A 27,392-nucleotide genomic window follows, 5' to 3' on the forward strand; every position below is an offset into this window, starting at 1 on the left:
TATTTGTACGATGATTACGTGTCAGTTGGCTGGGTGACAGTGTTCAGAGGTATGGTCAAACATTATTTTGGATGTTTCTATGAGGATGTGCTTGGATAATGTTAACATTTACATAAACTTTTTTTTAGAGATTTTATTTATTTGAGAAAGAGCAAGAGTGAGAGAGATCACAGAAGGAGATGGAGAAGCAGGCTTACCGCTGAGCAGGAAGCCCAATGTGGGACTCAAGCCCAGGAGCCTGAGATCACCACCTGACCCGAAGGCAGGCAGACACTTCACTGGCTTAGCCACCCAGCTACGCCTGCATAGACTGAGTAAAGCAAATTGCCCTCAGCAATGTGGGTGGAACTCATTCGTTCAGTTGAAGGGAGAAGTAGAACAAAGACTAACCTTCCCTGAGCAAAAAGGATTTCTGTTGTCAGATGAACTTTGGGTTCCAACTGCATTTCATGGAGTTTCCAGCCTGCCAGCCTCCCCCATCAGATTTTGAACTAATCAGTCCTCCACAAAATCATGAGTCAATAAACGAAATAATACATACGTACATATCTTTTGGTTCTGTTTCTCTGGAAACCTTAACTAATGCATTTAGTGATTACAAAATCTTCTGAAATATGAGAAGAAACAGATTCTCTCTGTCCCCTACTTGTCACCTCTTCTGTCACACACACACCACACATGGTAGTGCTGTTTGTCTTTTTAAATTCAATGCTTCTTTCTTTCTTTTTCTTTCTTTCTTTCTTTCTTTCTTTCTTTCTTTCTTTCTTTCTTTCTTTCTTCTTTCTTTCTTTCTTTCTTTTCTTTCTCTTTCTTTCTCTCTTTCTTTCTTTCTTTCTTTCTTTTTTTCTTTTTTCTCTTTTTCTTTCTTTCTTTTTCTTTCTTTCTTCTTCTTTTTCTTCCTTTTTCTTTTTTTTTTTATTTGAGAGAGAGAGACAGATAGCGAGAGAGATCATAAGTGGGAAGGAAAGAGAAAAGCAGGCTCCTCACTTAGCAGGGAGCCTTATGTGGGTCTCAACCCCAGGACCCTGGGATCACGACCTGAGCCCAAGGCAGACGCTTAACTGACTGAGCCACGCAGGCACCCCTAAATTCACTGTTATTTCCTACTGTGAACAATGGTACAACTTGCCAGCTCTTCTTTCTCTCTTCTACTCTTCTTCTGTCATAATTTTATAATTGCTAATATACTCTTTCTCATTTGCCTTTGAACAATTAAAATCAGTGTACCTGACTTGTTAAATGGTATTTGATTTCTCTCAGCTTTAATGTGAGTGGTTGGTCTTGGTAGGAAAATATAGTCAGAGTCTTTATATTACTCCTCATTTTCTTTACGACTATTTCTGCCAAGTACTATCAGCTGTGTCATTTCCTCATTGTCAGGATATGTAATACTTACATTCTGTTTTGTTGCTCTAATCCCCATATTTGTTAAGGTCTTAATTCTCTAGCTAAACATTCACCATCAGCTCCTTTTCTGTGGATAAGTCACTACTTTTTTTATACTTATTACTTTAAGCAGCTTTATTGAGGCATAATGCACAAAAAAATAAATCGTACATATTTAAAATTAAAAATTTGATAATTGAAAAAAATTTTTGATAATTGTTTTTGAAGGAGTCTAATCTTTTTTTTTTCTTTTCATTATAGATGATACTTGTTGTATAGTATCTAAAAATTTTTGCATAGCCCAGGATCACAAATACTTTCCCTCACATTTTTTTCTGGGAGATTTATAATCTTAGGTTTTCTGTTATGTTTATGATCAATTTTGAGTTTATTATTGTTTATTCAACAATACTTAATGTTTAAATATTTAAAATAAATATTTAAGTGAAATTAAATATTTCTTTTTTCTTTTAAAAAATAGTACTGAGTTCTACTCACTCAGTTTCCCCTAATCTTAACATTTTTTATAACCATAAAACTCAAGAAATTAACTTGGGTACGATACTATTTATTAAACCACAGACTTTGCATTTCACCAGCTTTTTCCAATAATGCTATTTTAATTTTTCTAGAAAAACTTATAGTGGTAAGATGCATGACATAAAATTTACCATCTTAACTGTTTTAAAATGTACAGTTCAAGATTGTTAAGTACATTCCCATTGTTATGCAACCGATTTCCAGACCATTTAAATCTTCTAGAACTGAAACTCTAGACCCGTTAAATAATAACTACTCATTTTCTCCTCTGCCAACCAGTGTCAACCACCATTCCTCTTTTGATTTCCATGAGTTTGAAAACTCTGGATACCTCATATAAGTGGAATCATATTTCATTTATTTGGGATTGGATTATTTCACTTAGCATAATATTTTCAAGGCTCATTTATATATGTTGCAGTATGTTACAGGATCTCTTTCCTTTTTAAAGCTAAATAATATTCCATCGTATGTATATACAACTTTTTCTTTATCCATTCATCTTTCAATAGACATTTAGGTTGTTTTTTCCTCTTGGATATCATGAATAAAACTGCAGTGAACACAGATGTACAAATATCTCTTCAAATTCTGTTTTGAATTATTTTGGATATATAGGCAGAGTGGAACTGCTGGACCATATAATACTATTTTTATTTTTTTGAGAAACCACTGTACTGTTTCCATACAACTACACCATTTACATCCCCACTAATGGTAGACAAGGGTTCTAATTTCTCCATATCCTCCCACACTCCATTTTAAAATTAGTTTTTAAAATCTATTATCATCTATCTATCTATCATCATCTATCATCTATCTATCCATCTATCAATTCATCTATCTATTTATTTATATAATAGTCATCCTAATGGGGTGTGAGGTGATAGATCATCTCACTGTGGTTTTGACTTGCTTTTCTCTAATAATTAGTGATCCTGAGCACCTTTTCATATGCTTGTTGACTGTTTATATGTTTATTTGAAGAAATATCTATCAGCTCTTTTCCTCATTTCTTAATTGGGTTATATGGTAGTTCTTTTTTGTTTTGTTTTGTTTTGTTTTGTTGTTGAGTGGCCAGTTTCTTATATATTTAACTCTCCATCAGATACAGTATTTGCAAATATTTTCTCCCATTCCATAGGCTGTCTTTCCACACTGTTTATTTCTTTTGGTTGCAGAAGATTTTTAGTTTTTTGTAGTTCTACTTGTCTATTTTGCTTTTGTTGTCATATCAAAGAAATCACTGCCAATGATGAGGGAGCAGAAGGCAAGCTGTGGACAAAGCAGAAGCTGACACCCCCCCCCCCCCCCCCCCCCCCCCGCCCCGGGATATATGTGACATTCCTCAGGCACTCCTGGCTGCCCTAAAGGAAAAACAAATAGTTAACTTGTAAAGATCACAACCCTGCAAGACCTGAGTCTCCCTCAGTTTACACATGTCCTAGTGATTTACAAGGAAAAAGCTTTCTTATCAATAGCCTAACTTCCAGAGACCCATAACTCAGTTTCCTGACAGAAGCCCTAACATCACCCTCCCTTCCATAAAATTGAGGGAGGCTGAGGCAGAAGGAAATGTGAATAAAATTGAATTTCTTTTAAACCTGTAGCCCATTGATAAGGACGTGTGATAGGAGGAATGTAACATTCCTCCAGGAAGCTCCCAACTATCTTACTGTTAATGCCTTACTAGAAGGGTCAACAACCCTAACCTGACAAAGACAAGGTCTCCGGTATCTTGTGAGTCTTCTTTAATACATGAAAGTTCTTTCTCAACCTCCCTTTTCCTTACCTCCCCCAACCCCATAGCATATAATCAGCCACCCCTCACAACCCGGGGCAGCAGCTCTTTCTGCCCACGGGTCCTGTCCCCATGCTTTAATAAACCACCATTTTGCACCAAAGAAGTCTCAAGAATTCTTTCTTGGCCGTCAGCTCTGGACGCCACCCCACTGAACCTCACCTATATTCCAAAACCCTAGCACCAAGACTAATATCAAGTCACTTTTCCTAATGTTTTCTCCTAGGGGTTTTACAGTTCCAGATCTTATATTTAAATCTTTGAGTTGATTGTTGTGAAGAGTGTAAGGTAAAGATCCAATTTCATTATTTTGAATGTGAATATCAAGTTTTCACATTGTTTGTTGAATAGACTATCCTTTCTCCATTGTATATTTTTGCCATCTTTGGTGAAGATCCTTCAATCATGTAAGTGAGGGTTTATTTCTGGGCTCTCTATTCCATTGGTCTGCATATCTGTCTTTATGCAAATACCACACCATCTTGATTCCTGTAATTTTTAATGTGTTTTGAAATCAGGAAGTGTGAGACTTCCAACTTAGTTTTCCTTTTTCAAGATTGTTTTGGCTATTTAGTATCCCTTGTGAATCAATATGAATTTTAGGATGGACTTTTCTATTTCTTTAAAAATGGCCATTGGGATTTTGGAATTGCATTGAATCTGTAGATCACTCTGTGTAACCATAACATCTTAACAATATTAAGGCTTTGAATCCTTTAAAAATAGATGTCTTTCCATTTATTTGTGTCTTTTTAAATTCCTTTCAGCAATATTTTGTCATTTTCAGTGCACCTTTTTTCTCCTTGGTTAGGTTTATTCCTAAATACTTTATTATTTTTTATGCTATTTCTTTTATGGGCTGAATTGGGCCCCCTGAAAAGCTTCACACATTGAAGTCTTACACCCTAATGTGATTATACTTTGAGATAGGGCCTATGAAGAGGTAAGTAAGATTAAACAAGCTCTTAAAGGTTAGGATCTAGGCCAATATTAATGGGTGTCCTTATAAGAAGGAGAGAGATAGGAGAGCTTATGATTGCCTTCTCTCCCTCCTTCCTTTTTCCCCCCTCACCCCCTCGTCTCGGTCTCTCCCTTTGGATGCACCAAGGAAAGACTACCTGAGGACATAGTGAAAAGGTGGATTTCTACAAGCAGGAAGAGAGCCTTCTCCAGAAACTGAAAAAGAGCCAGAACACATTCTTATACTTCCATCCCCCAGAACTGTGAAAAACAATTTTCTGTTGTTCAAGCCACCCTGTCTGTGGTTATGGCAGCCTGAGCATGACCGATACATATTGATGGAATCGTTTGCTTAATTTCTTTTTTGGATAGTTCACTGTTAGTGCATAGAAATGCACCTGATTTTTCTGGGTTGATTTTATATCCTGAAACTTCGGTAAATTAACTTATTAGTTCTAATAGTTGTATGTGCATGCATGGGTAGTCTCTAGGGTTTTTTTCTATATATAAGGTTATGTCATCTGTGAACAGAGATAATTTCGCTGCTTCCTTTCCAATTCAGATGTGTTTTATTTTTTTTTTCTTGCCTAATTGCTCTGCTAGGATTTCAGTAGGATAATGAATAGAAGTATAGAGTTGGCCTCCTTCTCTTGCTCTTCATCTTGGAGGAAAAGCTTTCAGTTTCTCACTGATGACTATGATGTTTGCTAATGGCCTTTTCATATACAGCCTTTATTATGTTCAGATAGTTTCCTTTTATTCCCAGTTTGTTGAGTGTTTTTATTAGGAAGGATGTTGAATTTTGTCAAATGCTCTTCTGCAGTATTGAGATGATCATGTCTTTTCCTTTTTTTAAGCCTTCATTCTGTTAATGCTGTGTATTACACTGAGTGATTTTAGCATACTGAAACATTTTTGTATCCCAAGAATACATCCTATCTGGTCATTGTGTATAATCCTTTTAATATGCCATTGAATTCTGTTTGCGTCAATATTTATCAACTGCAGTTTTGTTTTTGTTTTGCCTTTTTCATCATGGTGCCATTGTCCGGCCTTGATATTAGAGTCATGCTGGCCACATATATTGAGTTTGGGAGCATTCCTTCCCCTTCAATCTTTTTTTGGAAGAGTTTAAGGAAGATTGATGTTAATTCTTAAATGTTTGATAGAATTCTCCAATGAAAACATCTGGTCCTAGATTTGCCCTTTGTTGGGAAATTTTTACTAATGATTTAATGTCCTTACTAATTACAGATCTATGCATATTTTCTGCTTTCTTCATGATTTAATATTGGTAGGTTGTGTGTTTCTAAGAATGTATTCATTTCTTGGTTATCCAGTTTATTTGTATGTAAGTGTTCATAGTCTTTTATAATCTTTTGTATTTCTGCAGCATGGGTAGTAATGTCCTCTCTTTCATTTATAGTTCCAGTTATGTGAATCTTATCTCTTTTATCCTCTGTTAGTAAACCTATACTCTTGTCAATTTTATTGATCTTTACAAAAAAGCTATTCTTACTTTCATTGATTTGTTCTATTTTTTAATTCTCTATTTCATTTATCTCTCATTTTCCCCCCTTCATTCTGTTAACTTTGAGTTTTGTTTGTTCTTTTTACCCATTTCTTGAGATATAAAATTAGGTTTTTCTTAATTTCAAGTTTTTATTTAAATTACAGTTAGTTAACATATAGTGTAATATTATTTTCTGGAATTGTATTCAGTGATTCATCACATACATACAACACCCAGTGGTCCCATACCTTTTTTTTTTAAGATTTTATTTATTTATTTGACAGTGAGAGAGACAGTCAGCAAGAGAGGGAACACAAGCAGGGGGAGTGGGAGAGGAAAAAGCAGGCTCCTAGTGGAGCAGAGAGCCCGATGCAGGACTCAATCCCAGGACCCCGGGATCACGCCCTGAGCTGAACGCAGACGCTTAATGACTGAGCCACCCAGGCGCCCCAACACGTGCACTTCTTAACCCCCATCACCCATTTAACCTATCCCCCTGTTCACCTCCCCTCCAGCAACCCTCAGTTCATTCTCTGTAGCTCAGAGGTGCTTTATGGTTTGTCTCTCTCTTCCCCCCATGTTAATCTGTTTTGTTTCTTAAATTCCACATATGAGTGAAATTGTGTGGTATTTGTCTTTCTCTGACTGACTTATATTGCTTAGCATAATACTTTCTAGCTCCATCCACATCATTGCAAATAGCAAGATTTCATTTTTCTTATGGCTGAATTTTATATATATATATATATATATATATATATATATATATATATATATATATATATATATATATATATATCTCACATTTTTTTTTATCCATTAATCAGTCAATGGACATTTGGGCTCTTTCCATAATGTGGCTATAGTTGATAATGCTTCTGTAAACATCAGTATGCATGTGTTCCTTCTAATCAGTATTTTTGTATCCTTTTGGTAAATACCTAGTAGTGCAATTGATGGGTCATAGAGTAGTTCTATTTTAAATTTTTGAGGAACCTCCATACTATATTCCAGATTGGCTGCACCAGTTTGCGTTCCCACCAACAGTGTAAGAGGGTTCGCCTTTCTCCACATCCTTGCCAACACCTGTTGCTTCCTGTGTTGTTAATTTTAGCCATTCTGACAGGTGTGAGGTGATATCTCATTGTGCTTTTGATTTGTATTTCCCTGATGATCAGTAATGTTGAACATCTTTTCATGCGTCTGTTGGTCATCTGTATGTCTTCTTTTTTTTAAAGATTTTATTTGTTTTTTTAATTTTTTAAAATATTTTTTATTATATTATGTTAATCACCATACAGTACATCCCTGGTTTTTGATGTAAAGTTTGATGATTCATTAGTTACGTATAATCTGTATGTCTTCTTTAGAAAAATGTCTGTTCATTTCTTCTGCCCATTTCTTAACTGGATTATTTGTTGTTGGGTATTGAGTTTGATAAGTTCTTTATCTGATAAGATATGTCATTCACAAATATCTTCTCCCATTCCGAAGGTTGCCTTTTAGTTTTGTTGATTGTTTCATTCACTGTGCAGAAGCTTTTTATTTTGATGAAATTCTGATAGTTCATTTAAGCTCTTATTTCCCTTGCCTCTGGAGACATGTCTAGGAAGAATTGCTGCAGCCAAGGTCAAAGGATTGCTGCCTGTGTTCTCTAGGATTTCGATGGCTTCCTGTCTCACATTTAGGTCTTTCAACCATTTCCAATTTATTTTTGTATATGGTATAATAAATTGACCCAGTTTGATTCTTTTGCATGTTGCTGTCCAGTTTTCCCAACATCATTCGTTGAAGGGAGTGTCTTTTCCATCAGATATTCTTTCCAGCTTTGTTGAAGATTAATTGGCCATAGAGTTTTGGGTCCATTTCTGGGTTCTCTATTCTGTCCCATTGACCTATATGTCTGTATTTGTGCCAGTACCATACTCTCTTGATCACTACAGAATTGCAATATAACTTGAAGTCTGGAATTTTGATGTCTTCAGCTTTGCTTTTCTTTTTCAAGATTGTTTGGCTATTCAGGTTTTTTTTGTGGTTCAAACAAATTTTAGGATTGTTTATTCTAGCTCTGTGAAAAATGCTGTTGGTATTTTAATAGAGATTGTATTAAATGTATAGGTTATTTTTGGTAGTATAGACATTTTGACAATATTTGTTCTTTCAACCCATGAGTATGGGATTCTATTCCATTTCTTTGTGTCATCTCCAATACCTTTCATAAGTGTTTTAGTTTTCAGAGTACAGATCTTTTACCTCTTTGGTTAGGTTTATTCATAGATATCTTATGGTTTTTGATGCAATTGTAATTGAGATTGCTTTCAATGACTTCTTTTTCTGTTGCTTCATTATTGGTGTATAGAAATGCAACAGATTTTCTGTACCTTGATTTTGTATGCAACTTTACTGAATTTGTATCAATTCTAACAATATTTGGTGGAGTCTTGAGTTTTTTACATATAGTATCATGTTGTCTGTAAATAGTGAAAATTTGACTTCTTCCTTGCTGATTTGGATCCCTTTTATTTATTTTGTTGTCTGATTGCTACAGCTAGGACTTCCAGTACTAGGTTAAATAACAATCGTGAGAGTGGCCATCCCTGTCTCGTTCCTGATTGTAGAAGAAAAGCTCTCAGTTTTTCCCCACTGAGGATGATATTAGCTGTAGGTCTTTTGTATATGGTCTTTATGATGTTGAGGCATATTCCCTCTATCTCTTCTTTGTGGAAAATTTTTAACAAGAATGGATGCTGTATTTTGTCAAATGCTTTTTTATGCATCTATTGAGAGGATCATATGGTTCTTATCCTTTTGTTATTATTTATTATTATTATTATTATTAATGTGGTATATCACACTGACTGATTTGTAAACATTGAACCACCCTTGAAACCCAAGAATAAATTCATTTGATCATGTTTTTTTGTTTTGTTTACTTATTTGTTTGTTTGTTTAGTTTACTGTTGGATTCAATGCTAGTACTTTTTGAGAATTTTTGCATCCATGTTCATCAGGGATATTGGTATGTAATTCTCTTTTTTATTGGGGTCTTTGTCTGGTTTTGGAATCAAGGTAATGTTGGCCTGATAGAATTAGTTTGGAAGTTTTGCTTCCATTTCTATTTTTTGAAACAGTTTGAGAAGAATAAGTAGTAACTCTTCTTTAAATGTTTGATAGACTTCTCCTGGGAAGGCATCTTGCCCTGGACTTTTGTTTTTTGGGAGATTTTTGATTACTGATTCAATTTATTTGCTGGTTAGTGTTCTACTCAAGTTTTCTATTTCTTCCTGTTTCAGTTTTGGTTGTTCGTGCGTTGCTGGGAATTTATCCATTTCTTCCAGATTCCCGAATCTATTAGCATACAACTTATAATATTCTCTTATAATTTTTTGTATTTTCATGGTATTGGTTGTGATTTCTCCTCTCTCATCCATTATTTTATTTGTTTGGGTCTTTTCTCTTTTCTTTTTGATAAGTGTGGCAATGGTTTTATCAATTTTATTAATTCTTTTGAAGAACCAATTCCTGGTTTCATTGATCTATTCTACTGGTTTTTTGTTGTTGTTGTTGTTGTTGTTGTTTATATCATTTATTTCTGCTCTAATCTTTATTGTTTCTCTTCTTCTGCTGGCTTTATGCTTCATTTGTTGTTCTTTTTTCTAGCTACTTTAGGTGTAAGGTTAGGTTGCTTATTTGAGATTTTTCTTGCTTCTTCAAGTAGGCCTATATCATCATTTGTTTAAATGTAATTTTTAAAAAATTTCTTCTTCAATTTCCTGGTTAACCCATTCATTCTTTAGTAGGATGTCCTTTAGCCTCCATATACTTAAGGTCTTTCCAAATTCTTTCTTGTGGTTGACTTCAAGTTTCATAGCATTATGGTTAGAAAATATGCATGGTGTGATCTCAATCTTTTTGTACTTGTTGAGGGCTGATTTGTACCCAGTATGTGATCTGTTCTGGGGAATGTGCCATATGCACTCGAAAAGAATGTGTATGCTGCTGTTTTAGGATGAGATGTTCTGAATATATCTGTTAAGTCCATCTGGTCCAGTGTGTCATTCAAAGCCATTGTCTCCTCATTGATTTTCTGCTTAGATGATCTGTCCATTATTATAAGTAGACTGTTAAAGTCCCCTACTATTATTGTATTATTATCAATGATTTCCTTTATGTTTGTTATTATTATTTTTTATAATAATATTTTTTATTATATTATGTTAGTCACCATACAGTACATCTCTAGTTTTTGATGTAAAGTTCCATGATTCATTACTTGCATATAACACCCAGTGCACCATGCAATACATGCCCTCCTTAATACCCATCACCAGCCTATCCCATTTCCCCACCCCTCTGAAGCCCTCAGTTTGTTTCCCAGAGTCCATAGTCTCTCATGGTTCATTCCCCCTTCTGTTTACCCCTCTTTCTTCTTCCCTTTCTTCTTCTACTGATCTTCCTACTTCTTATGTTCCATAAATGAGTGAAACCATATGATAATTCTATAAAAGTAAAAAGGCCCCAAGAGTGATACAGAACAGAAATTTACAATCTATAGAAGCAAACACTTTACAGGCAACATGACATGATTAAAATCATATCTCTCAATAATCACTCTCAATGTGAATGGCCTAAATGCTCCCATAAATGCCATAGGGTTGCAGATTGGATAAAAAGACATGACCCATCCATTTGCTGTCTACAAGAGACTCATCTTGAACCTAAAGATACATTTAGACTGAACGTGAAGGGATGGAAAACCATCTTTCATGCCAATGAACCTCAAAAAAAGCTGGGGTAGCAATTCTCATATCAGACAGATTGGATTTTAAACTAAAGACTGTAGTTAGAGGTACAGAAGGACACTATATTATTCTTAAAGAATGCATCCAACGAGTGGTTATGACAATTATAAATATCTATGCCTCCAACAGGGGAGCAGCAAGATACACAAGCCAACTCTTAACCAGAATAAAGAGGCATATAGATAAAAATACGTTAATAGTAGGGGACCTCAACCCTCCACTCTCAGCAATAGGCAGATCACCTAAGCAGAAAATCAACAAAGAAACAAGAGCTTTGAATGACATACTGGAACAGATGGGCCTCATAGATATATATAGAACACTACACCCCAGAAAAACAGAATACTCATTCTTTTTGAGTGCACATGGAACGTTCTCCAGAATAGACCATATACTGGGTCACAAAACAGGTCTTAACCAATACCAAAAGACTGCAATTATTCCCTGCATATTCTCAGACCACAATGCTTTGAAATTGGAACTCAATCACAAGGAAAAATTTGAAAGAAACTCAAACACTTGGAAACTAAGAACCATCTGCTCAAGAATGACTGGATAAACCAGGAAATAAAAAATCAATTTAAACAATTTATGGAGACCAAGAAGAATGAAAACACAATGGTCCAAAACCTTAGGGACACTGCAAAGGCAGTCCTAAGGGGAAAATACATAGCCATCCGAGCCTCACTCAAAAGAACAGAAAAATCTAAAATGCAGTTTTTATATTCTCACTTCAAGAAGTTGGAGCAGGAACAGAAGAACAGGCCTAACCCACACAGGAGAAAGCAGTTGATCAAGATTAGAGCAGAGATCAATGAATTAGAAACCAGGAGCACAGTAGAGCAGATCAACAGAACTAGAAGCTGGTTCTTTGAAAGAATAAAGAAGATCAATAAGCCACTGGCCAGACTTATTCAAAAGAATAGAGAAAGGACCCAAATTAATAAAATTATGAATGAAAAGGGAGAGGTCATAACCAAGACCAATGAAATAGGAAGGATCATTAGAAACTTTTATCAACAGCTTTATGTTTGTTATTATTTTATATATTTGGGTGCTCTCAAGTTGGAGGCATAAATATTTACAATTGTTAGAACTGCTTGTTGGATTGACTCCTTTATTATTATATAATGCCCTTCTTCATCTCTTGTTAAAGTCTTTGATTTAAAATCTAGTTTGTCTGATATAAGTATGGTTACTCTGGCTTTCTTTTGATGTCCATTCACATGATAAATGGTTCTCTGTCCCTTTACTTTCAATCTACAGGTGTCTTTAGGTCTAAAATGAGTCTCTTGTAGGCAGCATATAGTTGGGTCTTGTTTTTCTATCCATTCTGACACCTACATCTTTTATTTGAGTGTTCAGTCCATTTACATTCAGCGTGATTATTGATAGATATGAATTTAATGCCATTATGTTACTTGCTAAGTCATTGTTTCTGGAGATTTTCTCTGTTCCTTTCTAATCTTTGTCACTATCGGTCTTTCTCTCCCACTCAAAGCGTCTCCTTTAATATTATTTCTTGCAGGGCTAGTTTAGTGGTCATGAACTCTTTTATTTTTTGTTTGTCTGGAAAACTTTATCACTCCTTCTATTCTGAATCACACCCTTGCTGGATAGAATATTCTTAGCTCTGCTGCTAATCTTCTTTGTCTTTCCTTATAAGTTAGGGACTTCTTTTCTCTTGCTGCTTTTAGGATTTTTTCTTCATATTTTGCAAATTTAACTATGATATGTCTTGGTGTTGGCCTGCTTTTGTTGATCTTGATCTGAGTTTTCTGTGTCTCTGAGATTTGGATGTCTGTTTCCTTCCCCAGATTAGGGACGTTTTCAGCTATAATTTCCTCAAATAAACCATCTGCTGCTTTTTCCCTCTCTTCTTCTGGGACTGTTATGATATAAATGTTATTATCCTTTATGGAGTGACTGAGTTCCCTAAGTCTACATCTGTGACTTTATTTTTCTTTCCCTCTTCTTTTCAGCTTAATTATTCTCCATAATTTTATCTTCTAGATCACTTATTCATTCCTGTGCTTCTATCCTTACGGTTTCACAAATATTGTATCCAGTCAGTTTTGCACCTCAGTTACAGCATTTTTCATTTTGGCCTGACTAGTTTTTGTTTTTTATCCCTGTGATAAGGTACTCCCTGGTGTCTTCTATGCTTTTCTCAAGCCCTGCTAGTATTCTTATGATGGTTTTGAATTCTGGATGAAGCATATTACTTATATCTGTTTCAATTAGATCCCTGGCCATGTCATTTTCTTGTTCTTTCTTTTGGGATGAATTCATCAATGTTGGCATTTTGTCTAGGTCTCTATTCGTTTCTGTTTTCTTTTTTTGTTTTATGTTTTTGTTTTTCTGTGTGTTAAGAAAGCCTGTTATGTTTCCTGCTCCTGAGCATAATGGCTTTATGAAGAAGAGGTCATATACTGTCCAGGGCCTGGTGCTTCAGGAAGTGTTCCGGTGTATGTTGTGTGCACTCTGCTGCTGTTTTATGGTTGCTCTTTCCCTCAGGTCAGTCCTCTGCAGAATTTCTCCTTGCCTGCAGTGGGGAGTGTTTGGACCTTGGCCAGAATGTGGCAAGTGTTAACTAGGTGTGCTCCAGTCTGCTTGTTATAAGAAGGCTGGTCTTATTTCCACTAGAGCCAAAGTTTGCAACACTCTATAGTCAGGAGACTTAGTGCCTGACAGGGTGGGTAATGGTCTTCTGGGAAAGGAGCACACTGTTGTTGTTCTCAGGCACATTTGCCCTAGAAAAACAGCACTTACATACATACATACATACATACATACATACATACATAAATCAGTGAACTGAAAAAAAGAAGGAAGGAAGGAAGGAAGGTTGGAAGGAAGGAAGGAAGGTTGGAAGGAAGGAAGGAAGGAAGGAAGGAAGGAAGGAAGGAAGGGCGGACCTGCAGAATGCAAAGGGGTACGGCTTGGTGTAAGTGGTTTAGGCCACCAGTGTTGGCACCGTGCTGCTTACTGAAGTCAATTTATGGTGAACTGACACTAGTTCCTTCCTTCATCCTAGGAGAGGGGATTTTGCTCCTGCTGCTGTCCAAGAAACCCTCCTAGAAGAGCAAACTATCTCCCCTTATGTGTCCCAGGTGATCCCTTCACCCTGTCTGTGTCTGGGCCACCTGCCCACCCAGCTGTGAAGCACACCTATGCTTTAACCCAGGCAGTTTGCTTGACTTTTTAAAACACCAAACTTTAGGGACCTGGCATTGCATAGACCCACACTGGTCCCCTGGGGAGGGTCTCACTGTGCTGGGACTGATGAAGGTTTTTGCTAGGAGGGCAGACACACCAAAGTGTAGCATCATGGAGTTTGGGGTAAAGCACAGCAAAAAACCAGTGTCCAGGTTAGCCTCCCTCAGCAAATGCACCTATGCTGAGACATAGGGGAAGGAAATGACATCTTCTGGCTCTTTTGTCCTTAGAGAGGCAATGCCACCTCTCCCAAATGCACTCCAAGAAAGGGGAACCATCTCTCCCAGTGTGTCCCAGAGGATCCTCAGATCATACCATCTACTTCCATGCTCCTACCCTCCTTCTCCACATGAGCACTGCAGTGCCCACTGGGCTCCACACTGACCACAGAATGGACCTCTAAAGCTCCAGCCTTTGAGCCCTGCTAGTTACAAACTCATAAAAATAAGCCACTTTCATTTTCCCAGCCAATGGTTTTAGGGAAGTGTTCTTGTGCATATCCCTGTGTACTCCACTTTCTCTCACCTTTTTCCACAACCTGAGCTTCCTCCCTTCTACAGCACCCACGATCTGTTTCTACCCCAAACCATGTCTCTGCACTTTCTACCTTCCTCAGTGTGGCTTCTTCTCTCCCTCTAGTTGTGTAGTTTGTTCTGTCAGTCTTCAAGTTGATTTCTTGGGTGTTCAGAAGGATCTGATATTTATCCAGCTGTATTTGAGGGACGAGGCAAGTATAGGTTGCTCCTCAGGTTGTTGATTTGAGATTTTTTTAATAAGCATTTACAGCTATCAGCTTCCCTTTTAACAATGCTTTTGCTCAATCCCATTGGTTTTGGCATGTTATATTTTTATTTTCATTTGTCTCAATATATTTTATATTCTTTTCATTCATTTCATATTCATTTCAACTTCTCGTGATTTCTTCCTTGGCTCATTGGTCATTTTAAAATGTGTTTAGAATGTGTTGTTTAGGGGGCCCTGAATGGCTCAGCCATTAAGCGTCTGCCTTTGGCTGAGGTCATGATCCCAGGGTCCTGGGATTGGGCTCCCTGCTCAGCGGGAAGCCTACTTCTCTGTCTCACACTCCCATTGCTTGTGTTCCTTCTCTCGCTGTCTCTCTCTGTCAAATAAATAAATAAAATATTTTTTTCTTTAAAGAATGTGTTGTTTAACTTCTACATATTATTGAATTTTCCAGTTTCTCATCCGCTTTTGATTTCTAAAAGTACTGTATCCTAAAAATACTTTGTATGATTTCAATGAGTTCAACGATTTAAATTTGTTGAAACTTGTTTTGTGACAAAAAATCTGGTGTATCTTGGAGATATTCTATTTACACTTCAGAAAAATGTGTATTCTGCTATTGTTGAGTGGGTTGTTCTCTATTTGTCTTTTTGGTCCAATTGTTCTAAGGTTTTGTTTAAGTTCTGTATTTCTCAATGATGTTCTATCTGATTGTTCTATCCATTAATTAAAATTAGAGTATTGAAGGCTCCTATTATTATTATATTATTTTCTATTTCTCTCTTCAATTTCATTAATGTTTGCTTCATATATTTAGGAACTCTGATATATGGTGAATAAATATTTATAATTGTTGTATCTTCCTGGCAAATTGATCCTTCCATCATTATACAACTATCATTATATTTTGTTCTTCTTTCTCTCTTGTGAAAGTTTAGACTTAAAGTCTACTTTGTCTGATTAGTATGGTCACTCCTGCCTTCTTTTGATTACCATTTGCATGGGACATCTTTTATTATCTTTTCACTTTCAGCCTCTGTGTGTCCTTAGATGTAAAGTGAGTCTCAGGTAGACAGCACATCATTGTATCCTTTCTTTCTTTCTTTCTTTCTTTCTTTCTTTCTTTCTTTCTTTTCTTTTCTTTTCTTTTCTTTTCTTTTCTTTCTTTCTCTTTTTTTCCATTCGGCCAATATATGTTTTCGATTAGGACATTTAATCCCTTTATATTTATAGTAGCTACTAACAGTGAAGAACTTAGTATTGGCATTTTGTTAATTGCTTTCTCTGTTTCTTGTAGGTTTTTGCAATGTATTTTAAAGTGATAACAACTTAAATTTAATCACGTACAAAAGCTCTGCCCTTTCACATTTTTGCCCCCTACTTTTTAAATTTATGTCACAAATACAATTCTTTATTATCGTGTTCCCATTAACATAGATTTTACAGGCTTTTTAATTTTTTTTTTTTTTTTAGTAGGCTCCATGCCCAGCTTTGGAGCCCAATGTGGGTGGGACCTGAACTCATGACCCTGAGATTAAGACCTGAACTGAGATCAAGAGTCAGAAGCTTAACTGACTGAGCCACCCACGTGCTTCTAAAAATACTTTTGTCTCTGAAATTCTATACAGGAATAGAAATTGGGGATTCATATTGATTTTACACACCAAAATTACAATAATACAGGACTTGTATTTATCTATATATTTATCTTTACCTGACAACTTTATATTTTCAAGTAGCTTCATGTTGCTGTCAGGTATCCTTTCATTTCAATTCAAAGGACTCCCTTTAACATTTCTTGTAGTGTCAGTTTAATGGTAATTAATTCTCTCAGCTGTTGTTTATCTGGGGATGCCTTAATTTCTCCTTCATTTTGATGGACAGTTTTGCTGTCCTTAGGATTCTTGGTTGACAGGTTTCTTACATCACTTTAAATATATCATCCCATTCTTTCCTTGTCTTTATGATTTGTGCTGAGAAATCCACATATAACCTTATAGAAGCATATTTGAATATGATGTAGGGCTTTTCTCTTGCTGCTTTCAAGGCTCTCTCTTGTCTTTGACTTATGACAATTTGATTATAATGTGTTTTAGTGTGGATGTCTTTGTTTTTAGCCTCAGTGGGGTTCAATGAGCTTACCGAGTCCATACGTTCATTTCTTTCTCCAAAGTAAGAAGTCTTGACCGTTATTTCTTTAAATAAGTTCTCTTACCCTTTTTACTTTCTTCTTCTGAGATTCCCGTATTGCATGTACTGGTCCATTAGATGTTTATCCCATAAGTCCTGTAGACTTCTTCTTCTTCTTCTTCTTCTTCTTCTTCTTCTTCTTCTTCTTCTTTTTTGAACCTCTGACTACATAATTTCAAGTGACCTATCTCCTAGTTTGATGATTCTTTCATCTGCTAGGTCAAGTCTGTTGTTTAACCTCTCTAGTGAATCTATTAATTCAGTTATTGTATTTTTCATCTCCAAAATTTCTGTATGGTTATTTTTCTAGTTCTTATCTCTGTTGATATTCTCATTTTTTTCATGCATCATTTAACTGATTTCAGTCAACTGTCCTTCTGTGTCTTCTTTTAGCTCAGTGAGCATCTTTAAAAGATTTGTTTTAAATTCTTTGTCAAGAAACTCAGTAATCTACATTTCTTCATGGTAAGTTTCTGGATATTTATTTTGTTCTTTTGATTTGGTCATGTTTCCCTAATTCTTCATATGGCTTGTTATATTTGGTGAGATTTGACCACTTGAAATAATAGCCACCTTTTCCAGTCTTTATGGGCTGGTTTCATGATAGAAAGCTCTTCACCAATATACTCAGCTAGAGGTTTTGAAGACCACTCAAACTTTTCAGGGGATGCATCTTTTCTAGATTTGTGTGGGTGCCTTTATTCTAGCACACATGGCTGTTTTCAACTATCTTGATTTCCCTCAATAGCCCATATCTGTTTCTTCTTAGGAGTTTTCAGTTTTATTTTCTGTTGTATTCTTCTGCCTATAATCTCTTACTCCCCTTGGTGCTAAGCTGTAGAACTGAAGATACAGCAGTGCTTGCCTCTGTTTTTAGCAGCCTCAAAGTATACCACTATCCCTGTCAGTGCTTGGGACACATGACCTAGAAACCCAACCCTTGGGCAGCTTCCAGACAAGTCCAAACACTGGATTCAAGTTACACTCTTTCCCTCTGTCCTCAGGAAGGAGTTGAAAATTGGAATATCACACCAATCACAACAAGCTTTGCTAGGTAGAAAAAGGGTAGGAACAAGCAAAATGCAATAAAATCTTCTAACTGGCATAATTCCTTCTCTTGATTATGTAGTTGCCTGGGTATTGCAGTCCCTTAAATGGTTTCTAGTATTCTTATCAGGGTATTGTGGTCCATGCACTGCTGTTAGCTCAATGTCTCCCTTGAGTTATGGGGACCTGGGCTTTTTATCTTCCATTTTGTTGTTGTCACTCTAGGTAAGTCATTTCTTGAGGCTATCCTCCCATAGTTTCCTAGAGTGATGCTTGTTTGGTATATAGAGACCTACATTAAAAACTATTAGCCTGAAACCTTAATTATTGAAAGCAGGCTTAGCGCCACATTAAATTCTTGGGTCTCATTTTTATTTTTTGTGAATATTTCTGTAGAGAATTTGAGGCTACATTAACATTTTCTTCCTTGTAAGTCAATTGATTATTTTTTCTCTCTGCCCAATTTATCCCTAAGTGTATACCTTATAAGTTTATGAAGGAATGTCTTAGTGTTTATCAGAATGGGTCCATGACACATAATACACACTTTCAATACTTACAGTAAAGGTTTCTTTTTTAACATCAGAAAACATGCCTTGAATTATATCTGAGCGACTTTCTCCGGAAGCAGACCTTTAGACGTGGTCTTGGATACAGGTGATTTCAGAATATAAAAGGAGGAAAGGAAAGAAGGTGAATCTGTGAATTAAGAAAAAGCGGTAAATGTGTGTTAATGAGCATGTTATCATTGTCAGCAATTGCAGTTTAGTCCTATGGGAACTCTCAGAAGAACCATAAAAAATGGAGAGATGAGAAACCTGGCATGTTTATCTACCACCTCCAGGCCCTCATTGCTTGAGGGTTGCTCCTGGAGATGTTAGCTACCCAGAATTTTTAGGATGTCCTGGGGAGGGGCTCAGCAAGTTCCCAAGGCAAGTTCTTGAGCTCTCTGGAAGAGAAGTAGAAGGATAAAGGTGATTAAGCTAGCAGCCGAAGCACTAGGAATTGTCCACTGTGGCTGCAGATTACTCAGAGATGGGCAAACGGGATATGTGGTGACATGACAACCATGTCTGCTGCAGTTTACTCCTGTCATTCAAGACTGTTCATGGTCCACTGTGAATTCACTCTGTTACTATACTTCACATTGGCAGCCAACTTCAATTTCTGCAAATAAGTTTTTAAAACAGAATATGGGAAGCATTCCATAGTCCTACTGCTGCAGCTGTCATCATTTTTCTCCAGTATAGATTTGCCTCTTTTTTGGTGAATTTTTCTACTCAGTTTGCTTGTACAGTCCAGACATTCTTTCCTGAGGAATTTGAGTCCCTAGTTAATGTAGCCTTATCAAGCTGCTGCTGCTTTAATTTCCATTTTACCATTTTCACCAATCATGAAACCAGCACAAGTTACCTGGGATTCACACAAACTTATCCAGGTCCCAACACATAGCAGCAATTTTGTTCTCTCATCATCATCACCAGCATTAAATTATTCTTTGCCCAATGGTCTACCAAGAGGAACAGGTGTGCATGATAGCTTTAGATTCAGTGAAACACTTACTGTATACTCTGGGGAAAGCATTTCTTCCCCAATCCTTTAATGTGAGTGCCTTCAATTATACTGAGACTTAAACTGCATTGGATAGTTCAAACTCCCCACAGGAGTCCCTGGGAATGATAGAGAGAGGAGCCAATTCTCTTTCTACCCTTTTGGTTTCTAAATGAAAGAAACTCATGGGAACTTTGGGGAAGGGAGGCAAATATTACCCACAGATTCATCAGATTAAGAATCAGTTCTAGGGGTGCTTGGGTGGCTCAGCCATTAAGTGTCTGCCTTCAGCTCAGGTCATGATCCCAGCGTTCTGGGATCACGCCCCACATTGGGCTCCCTGTGCAGCAGGAAGCCTGCTTCTTCCTCTCCTACTCCCCCTGCTTGTGTTCCCTCTCTCACTGCCTTTCTCTCTGTCAAATAAATAAATAAAATCTATTAAAAAAATCAGTTCTAAATGAGGGCAAAGCGCTGCCTTCCTCATAATAGAGGTCTGATGTAAACAACACATCGTGCAGTGTATTTCAGTCTCCTTAAGGTGTAGTGCCTTATATACAGCTTAGCATTGCTCTTGATAATATGTAGAATGTTTAGCAGATGCAGTAGCTAGATAGCCATGGTGAAGAAAGTTGTGTGTTGTTGAGTTCACGTATAGACAGAGACTGTCTCACTTCCACTGTCAGTACTCTGTGTAATAACTTCCCACTGACTTCTCTGCACTGACAATATCTGGTGGTTATTGATGTGAGATACAGAGATCCTCACACTTTGTATGAGTGTCATAAAGTATCCTCATGACTGTTCCTCAGACAATGTTTTCTCTGATATTCTAATCTTTCTCCTTCCAGTCTTTTGCCAACAAGCTGAACTATTTGCCATTAACACTGAGTCCTTCCAAATCTTCATTTCAGACCACTGTGACTTCATACTTCATTGTGTAAACAAGTTTACCACTAAAGCTCTGCACATTGAATTTCCCCTCACAACTGTCCTTTAAGGCCTTCCATGGTACAAAGCCTCAATAACTAATATTAGAAGGCCTTTCTTTAAGAAATTCTAGGCTTCCACGGTGCCTGGGTGGCTCAGTTGGTTAAGCATCTAACTCTTGGTTTCAGTGTAGGTCATGATCTCAGGGTCATGAGATTGAGCCCCATATTGGGCTCCATGCTTAGTGTGGAGTCTACTTATCCCTCTCCTCCCCATTTGTCCCTCTCCCTGCTTGTCTTCTCTCTCTCTCTAAAATAAATAAAATCTTAAAAAAAAAGAAACGAATTTCCAGACTTCCCTTCATTTGATCAGCTCAGAGTCTGAGAACTTGATCAAAAGTGGAAGCAGGCCAAGGATCATATATATTTTTTATTAGGGTGGCTAAGAGCATCCTTCTCCTTGCCAGTTGCTGATCCTATTCATAAGTCAAATAATGAAATCCTTCACTCACCCTTAGGAACATCATGGACTGTTAGCTACACCCAATGATCTCTGCATTTCAAACTGCCCTGGATCCTACTCCAACTCTGATGCCCATTACTTTCTTCTTCACTTTTTCTTGGGTGGGTAACTTCTCGGAAAAAAAAAATAGCTTTCTTTGCTCTTTTTGATTAGTCTTTTCTCCTCTGCTTCTCTGAACCAAATGTGCTGTCAGAGGGCCTCTGCAGTCGTGCCTGCCCATACAGGTACTCCCTTTCACTGCTGCATGTAAGATACAGAGCTTTTATTTGTGAAGTGAGCCTTCATCTCAAGGAACTGTATGCATATTGACATTTTCTGAAATCTGCAACCTCTGGGCCATGTTCCTATCTACTTTTTGGAGTTTTGTTTGTTTTTGTTCCATTGTATTTCCTCTCTCGTGAATGCTGCCACATCTCTGTTTGCCTTCATTCTGAAAACAGTAACTTTCGCTTCTGTACATTATGTTGCAGGCTTTCTGTGAAATCTACCATCACAACAGACAACATCTACTTCAGTACGATGCTCCCTTGTAGATCCACGCAATCGCAGCAAGGTTTGGTGGTCGTTCGATGTTTTTACAGTCTATAAATTGTAATATTTTCTACTTTTGATGACAATAATATTTGTACAGTTCTTTTTCTGCTACTTGCCACTCCACCTATTTCACCCATTCACCTAGTTGCTTTATTGATGTCCTGGAAAAGGATAGGAAGGATACTATCTCACATTACTCTGCTTGTGTAACAATCTGTAAATAAGGACCACTCAAAAGAAAGAACCAGAACTTCTTTCTTGGCAAATAAGATTTAGTAAATAGAATTCAAATTTGAAACTCTAAGGCGAATGAGATAATTATTTATATGCGTTAATAATCAACTCAAATAGTAGACATGAAGCTTTGTGCTTTATGTATGCTTTTATGGTCTTATTTAAGTGATAATATAAGCAACAATATAGACATTATGGTTTTGAATTTAATATGAGGACAATGCAGCTCATAGGAAGTCAGTTGACAAGCATTGCCCAGTATCAGTTGACACAGCTGAATTTTGAGTCCACATCCAAAATTCATGAATAATTTTTTTCCTCCTTTCTTTTGTTTCTTCCAGTACATGGTGGTAAGAGTAACACGTGGAAATACTTGAAGTCTCACTAAAAAAGAAAATTGAAGGTTGTTTATACTTCAGAGAAGGACATTCTCATTCTCAGAAAAGCTCTACATCAGACCAAACTAATCAATAATGCATTCCACAGATAGTTGGATGATAAGTTAGTATTATGATTTATTTCTGATTTATATTTGATTTGAAAGCCCACAGAAATTCCACATACTAAATTAAATCATAAAAAGCAATATACTGATTACAACATCGGTGTTAAAAATCATTAATATTAAATGATAACTTGGTTCAAATATGGATAATATAATAATTTTTATATTTTTGGTGCAACAGCAGAAGCAGAAATACTTACAGTTTAGTTTCCACCAGTGTAATGTGAAGCTAGCCTACCTGAGGAGGAAGTGCTGTTGAGTGTGAAATCTATGTATCATTGTTAAATATCAGCATTGTGTATTTTTCTGATTTTTTTCTTATCCTTTCTAATATCTGAAATCTTTGTTAAGGGGGATGTGGCTTGCCAAAAATATCTTCTTTGTAATCATATTCTGGGCTGAAATCAGCTTAATATTTAAAATATTATTATTATTTTTTAATGTTACTCTGCTTTACTCTGGTATGTATGCTGTCACTCAACACAGTACTTTTTTTTTTTCCATTTGCCTCTATAATGTTAAACTTCAAAGCTGTTATCAGTCATATTTTCACCCTTTGTACTTTTCCATTCCTAAGCTATCAGAGTCCATCAGAGTTGAAGTATGAATTAAATTAAAGAACACTTTCCTCATTCAATATCCATGATCTATTAATTCCTGTTCTCTCTAATCTCTCCACCTCATTTGGAGGATTACAGAGAGTCGATTTAAGCATGACATTGCTTTTTAGTTATTAGATTGGAGATCAGGCTTACATTAAAGAGACTCTTCTTTCATTTGTGGAAAGGTTAAACTACAATTGAAAATTCAGAATCAGGTACTTGTGACATCATTGGATTAACAAATAAGTAGATCGAAAAGAAATTGAAACGATATTCACTACATTGCTTGGATGGTACATGTGGAAATGGCAAGACAAATGGATAAATAAAAAAGACAGTCAGAAAGGCACAAACACAGAAATAGGAAGAAAGGGGCATATGGAAAGACTGAGAGCAAAAGAATGAGAGAAAGAAACAAAGATAGTTGATAACATTATTTATTTGACATAGAAGTTTGAGATATCCTTCATTATTCAGCTTAAAAATTTCCAAGAGTGGTTTTATCATTTCATTAGGTTCTTTCCAGTTTGTCCAGATCTTCATTACCACCCCCTTCCTCTTACAAGCATCGATTTGTTCTCTCCAGCCCTGCTTTTCTAGCCATCCAGGATCTTTCTCAAATGGAGCAATGAGGCTCATGAAGTGTTTCTTCCTCCCCGCAGTGCTCATCTTTCTCTCTTTCTCCAGGCCCAGTGAAGGGCCTGCCTCTGTTAGGTCTACACCCTTCCCCTTACACAGAACAGGGCTCCATATAAGGGCTGGCAATGAAAGAAAGGTACAATTTTAGAGGCAACAACTTGTACCGATCAGGGTGATATTTCTTGGTAAGTAATGGGGCCTTCTGTGGAATCAAAGTCAATCTTCCAGAGAAAGGATCAAATAAGCCAGAGAAAGGATCAAATAAGCTGAGATAATGGAGATTGGGAGAAGTTGGGAGAGACACAATGGAAAATTCAAGCAAAGAGTCATGGAATATCAAGTTTTTATCCATTGGTAAGTTCAAGAAGTTAAATCAGGGCTAAAAATGGATGTTTAAGTAAATAGGAATTTCCTAGACATGAGAAGAGAGCAAGGGAAGAGTGGAGTTGGAGAGGATGGGGTGGGAACAAAGATAAGGGAAGACACATGGAAGATACAAAGGACCAGGGTGACAGAAGGCTCAGTTAAATCAGATTTGGTGTGTGTCTGCCTAATTAAGGCCCTCAGCAGCTCCTCCACCTCTACCTCAGTATCCCTGCTCCAGATTAGAGGGCTCAGGCTGGGACAGCCCTATCAGACATTTGCTCCTACTGCCGTGCTCTTCCAGTGTGTGATTTGTAGGTAAGGGTGGGCTGTCAATGAGGATCATTGTGAGGTCACTCTTCCGGCAGAAATAGGAAAGCTCAAAGAGGCTGTCTGGAAATGTCAAAGCTTTTTCTAGGATAGTAAGGCATTTGGTTTACAGCCATGACTCAAACCCCACTTGGGATTCTCTAACTGCTTGGTCCCATAGGGGGAAGACTTTAAAACAGTTTGATAGCTTGAATGCCTCAGTCTTCATGACTTATATATACCAATTTGAATAGGCTGAAAGCAAATTTACAAAGTCTGGAAAGTGGTCAGCATTTCAAGCATATGAAACTTCTATGGCCAGAGCTCTAAGAAAAGCATAATATTAACCTATCTGTGTAATGCAAGGAGTCATGAATATTTTACAAACCAGTGGTACTGTGTAAATAAACATTTGTTCAACTGAATTGAAACAGTGGTAATAAATGTAAGGGAGAGGCTAATGTTTACAGAGTTCTAAACTTGTTCCTATGAATTAAACAAAACCCCTCTCACCTAGCAGTGCAGGGCATCAGCAGAATCAGAGTAGAAATAAGTTACACAGAACACTGGACTCCTCAAGTATTTTTTCTTCTCTGTGAGAAGGCATTTGTCCCTACCTCAGGCTTTCACAAACACCATGTATTCAGGCAGGAGGTAGCAGGAGGGAGTACACCAGGCCACCTTCACATAGCTGCTTTCCTCCTCCCCATCAATACTGTGGAAGAGTCTAGATAAAGAGCGTTTTACAAGCATTGGTAGAAGTGGGTCACCAAGACTATCCATGCATAGTGACAACCATATGGATCTGGACATGAGAAGGATGTTTGTGTGATGTAGTTTTTGGTGACACTTACATTGACATTGTCTAAGAATTTTCTGCAAATGCATGCACTTTGAGCACCAGATAGCACTTTAACCTACTACAACAGCTGCTCCCCAGGATCATCCCCAGTATCTCATGAATTGATGGGATGTCTGAGATACCTAGAGACAGGCAGAGAGAATGAGGACTTGCTGCATTTCTACTGTTCTGTGGCATTGTGATATGGACAAGGCACAGCCTATGCAGTCAGAGAGAACTGGGTTTGAGTCCTTATTCAAGGCCTCTTTTTAGCTATGTGATTTGGGATAGTCTATTTTATCTCACAGCATCAATTACTCACTTGTGAAGTGTATAATTGTTCTTACCATTATTAATATTGTTAAAATTTAATAACAGAAGTAAAGCATCTAATGAATCCTTTACCTCCCAGATGATGACAATGGCTGTAACCACTACCATGACACTTTCCACCTTGTCCTTACTTCCCTTCCTTTGTGACTTCTAATAGATTATCACACATGACAGATGGACTACAATAAGAATAAATGCATGGCTAGAGTGGAAATTATCATGTATTTAGCTACTGTTGTGTAAGAATAAGTACAATGCATAATAATTTAATAAGATGATACCACACACTGAAAAATCTTAACTTCAATTTTATTTTTCTTCTCTCAAACAGTTTTGTTTCAATATATTCTTTACTCATCACTTATCAAATTTTTCCCATTTCCCAGAGGCAAGTATTTTTGAGTGAAGATCCTGTATTTCTAGTCAAATTACCATAATGTTCAGAAATGTGATTTTTTTCTACTTGTGTTTTTTATATTTATATATCTGTATATTATTGTACATGCCTAATTGTGTGACGTTTCAATCACTAAAAGGTCAAAAGTTTTATCCTACAGAAATTACCAGAATAATTTACAACCCATCAAGGGCAAAAAAAATGGTCTTCCCAAAAATGTCTACATCCTAATTCCCAGAACCTATGATAACATCAGGTTTGGATGATAAAGGGGATTAAGATGGAATTAAAATTTCTAATCATCTGATCTTAAGACAAGGAGTTTATCCTTCATTATTCGGGTGAGCCCAGTGTAATCTCTAGGATCCTTAAAGTTGGAAGAGGGGATTGGAAGACAGAGTCAGATATATGGCAGCATGAGAAGAACTTACCCCATGATGCTGACTTTGAAGATGGAGGACCGGGACCATGAGCCAAGGAATGCAGGTGACCTTTACATGCTGCTCAAAGTAGAGAAACAAAGTCTTTATTAAATGCTCCAGAAAGAAATGTGCCCTTGATCTTTACCCAGGAAGATTCACGTCAGACTTCTGATCTACAGAACCGTAAGAAAATAAACTTACGTGATTTTTTGTTTTGTTTCTGTTTTTAGGCCTCTAAGCTTGTGGTAATTTGTTAGAGCGACAGTAGAAAACTGATACAGCATACAGTGTATGATAGGAGATGCAGAAAACTCACAACTACAATGACTTCATGAAATGATATTGCAGACTGAAAAGTCCTACCACATAGAAGGAACTATTGATTTTCTTTTGTGGGTGCCAGCCCAAGGGCCAACAAGGGTGACTAACAGAAAATCTCTATTGATATCATATCTATTTATTTTTTTGTCAAAAAGCAGCCTGTGCTCTTCCACCACAGAACTCCAACATAAAAGAAACTTGTATATAGTTATGATTATATGATTCCATTATATATTACATTTTTATGATGATTGAGAAGATATGAATAGAATTATAATTTTCACTTATATTCATATAGTTTTTGTTTATAGCTACTTATATCTATTATAAATGGAATATTTATTATAATTTTAATTGTGTACTATTATAATATGCACTATTAATATCATTGAATATTTATTATACTAAGTAGAAGCATAAGAATTATGATATATAAATAATTATTATAAATTATATTATATTATTATAAATATACAAATATATTTATATTAGGTAAATAAATATTTAGGTATAACATTTAATTTATTTACATAAATGTAGTATACAAATATATAAATATGATGATTATTTTATACAATAACCAAAAAAATTTGCAGAGACCACATATTTTCAGTCTGGGGAGAGAAATAAAATCATACAAAAATCAAGTAAACATCCCATTGTAGATAAAAATAAGATGTGTAGATCTTT

The 27,392-nt window shown here is 36.5% G+C and overlaps 1 long non-coding RNA gene across 3 annotated transcripts in view; it reads left to right on the forward strand.

The window, feature by feature from the left end:
- The window catches only part of LOC125281120 (uncharacterized), a 60,732-nt gene extending 33,779 nt beyond the window's left edge, over positions 1–26,953 (forward strand). For 2 of the 3 annotated variants that reach the window (XR_008956452.1, XR_008956451.1), the window contains 2 exons: positions 21,673–21,755; positions 22,312–23,112. This is a non-coding gene — a long non-coding RNA (uncharacterized LOC125281120). Of the gene's footprint in view, positions 1–21,672; positions 21,756–22,311; positions 26,446–26,611 lie in introns of those variants that run through there. The other variant, XR_008956453.1, reaches the window with a different exon arrangement.
- The last annotated feature ends 439 nt before the right edge of the window (positions 26,954–27,392 follow it).

Source organism: Ursus arctos, unplaced genomic scaffold (assembly GCF_023065955.2).
Source record: "Ursus arctos isolate Adak ecotype North America unplaced genomic scaffold, UrsArc2.0 scaffold_3, whole genome shotgun sequence".
NCBI lineage: Eukaryota > Metazoa > Chordata > Mammalia > Carnivora > Ursidae > Ursus > Ursus arctos.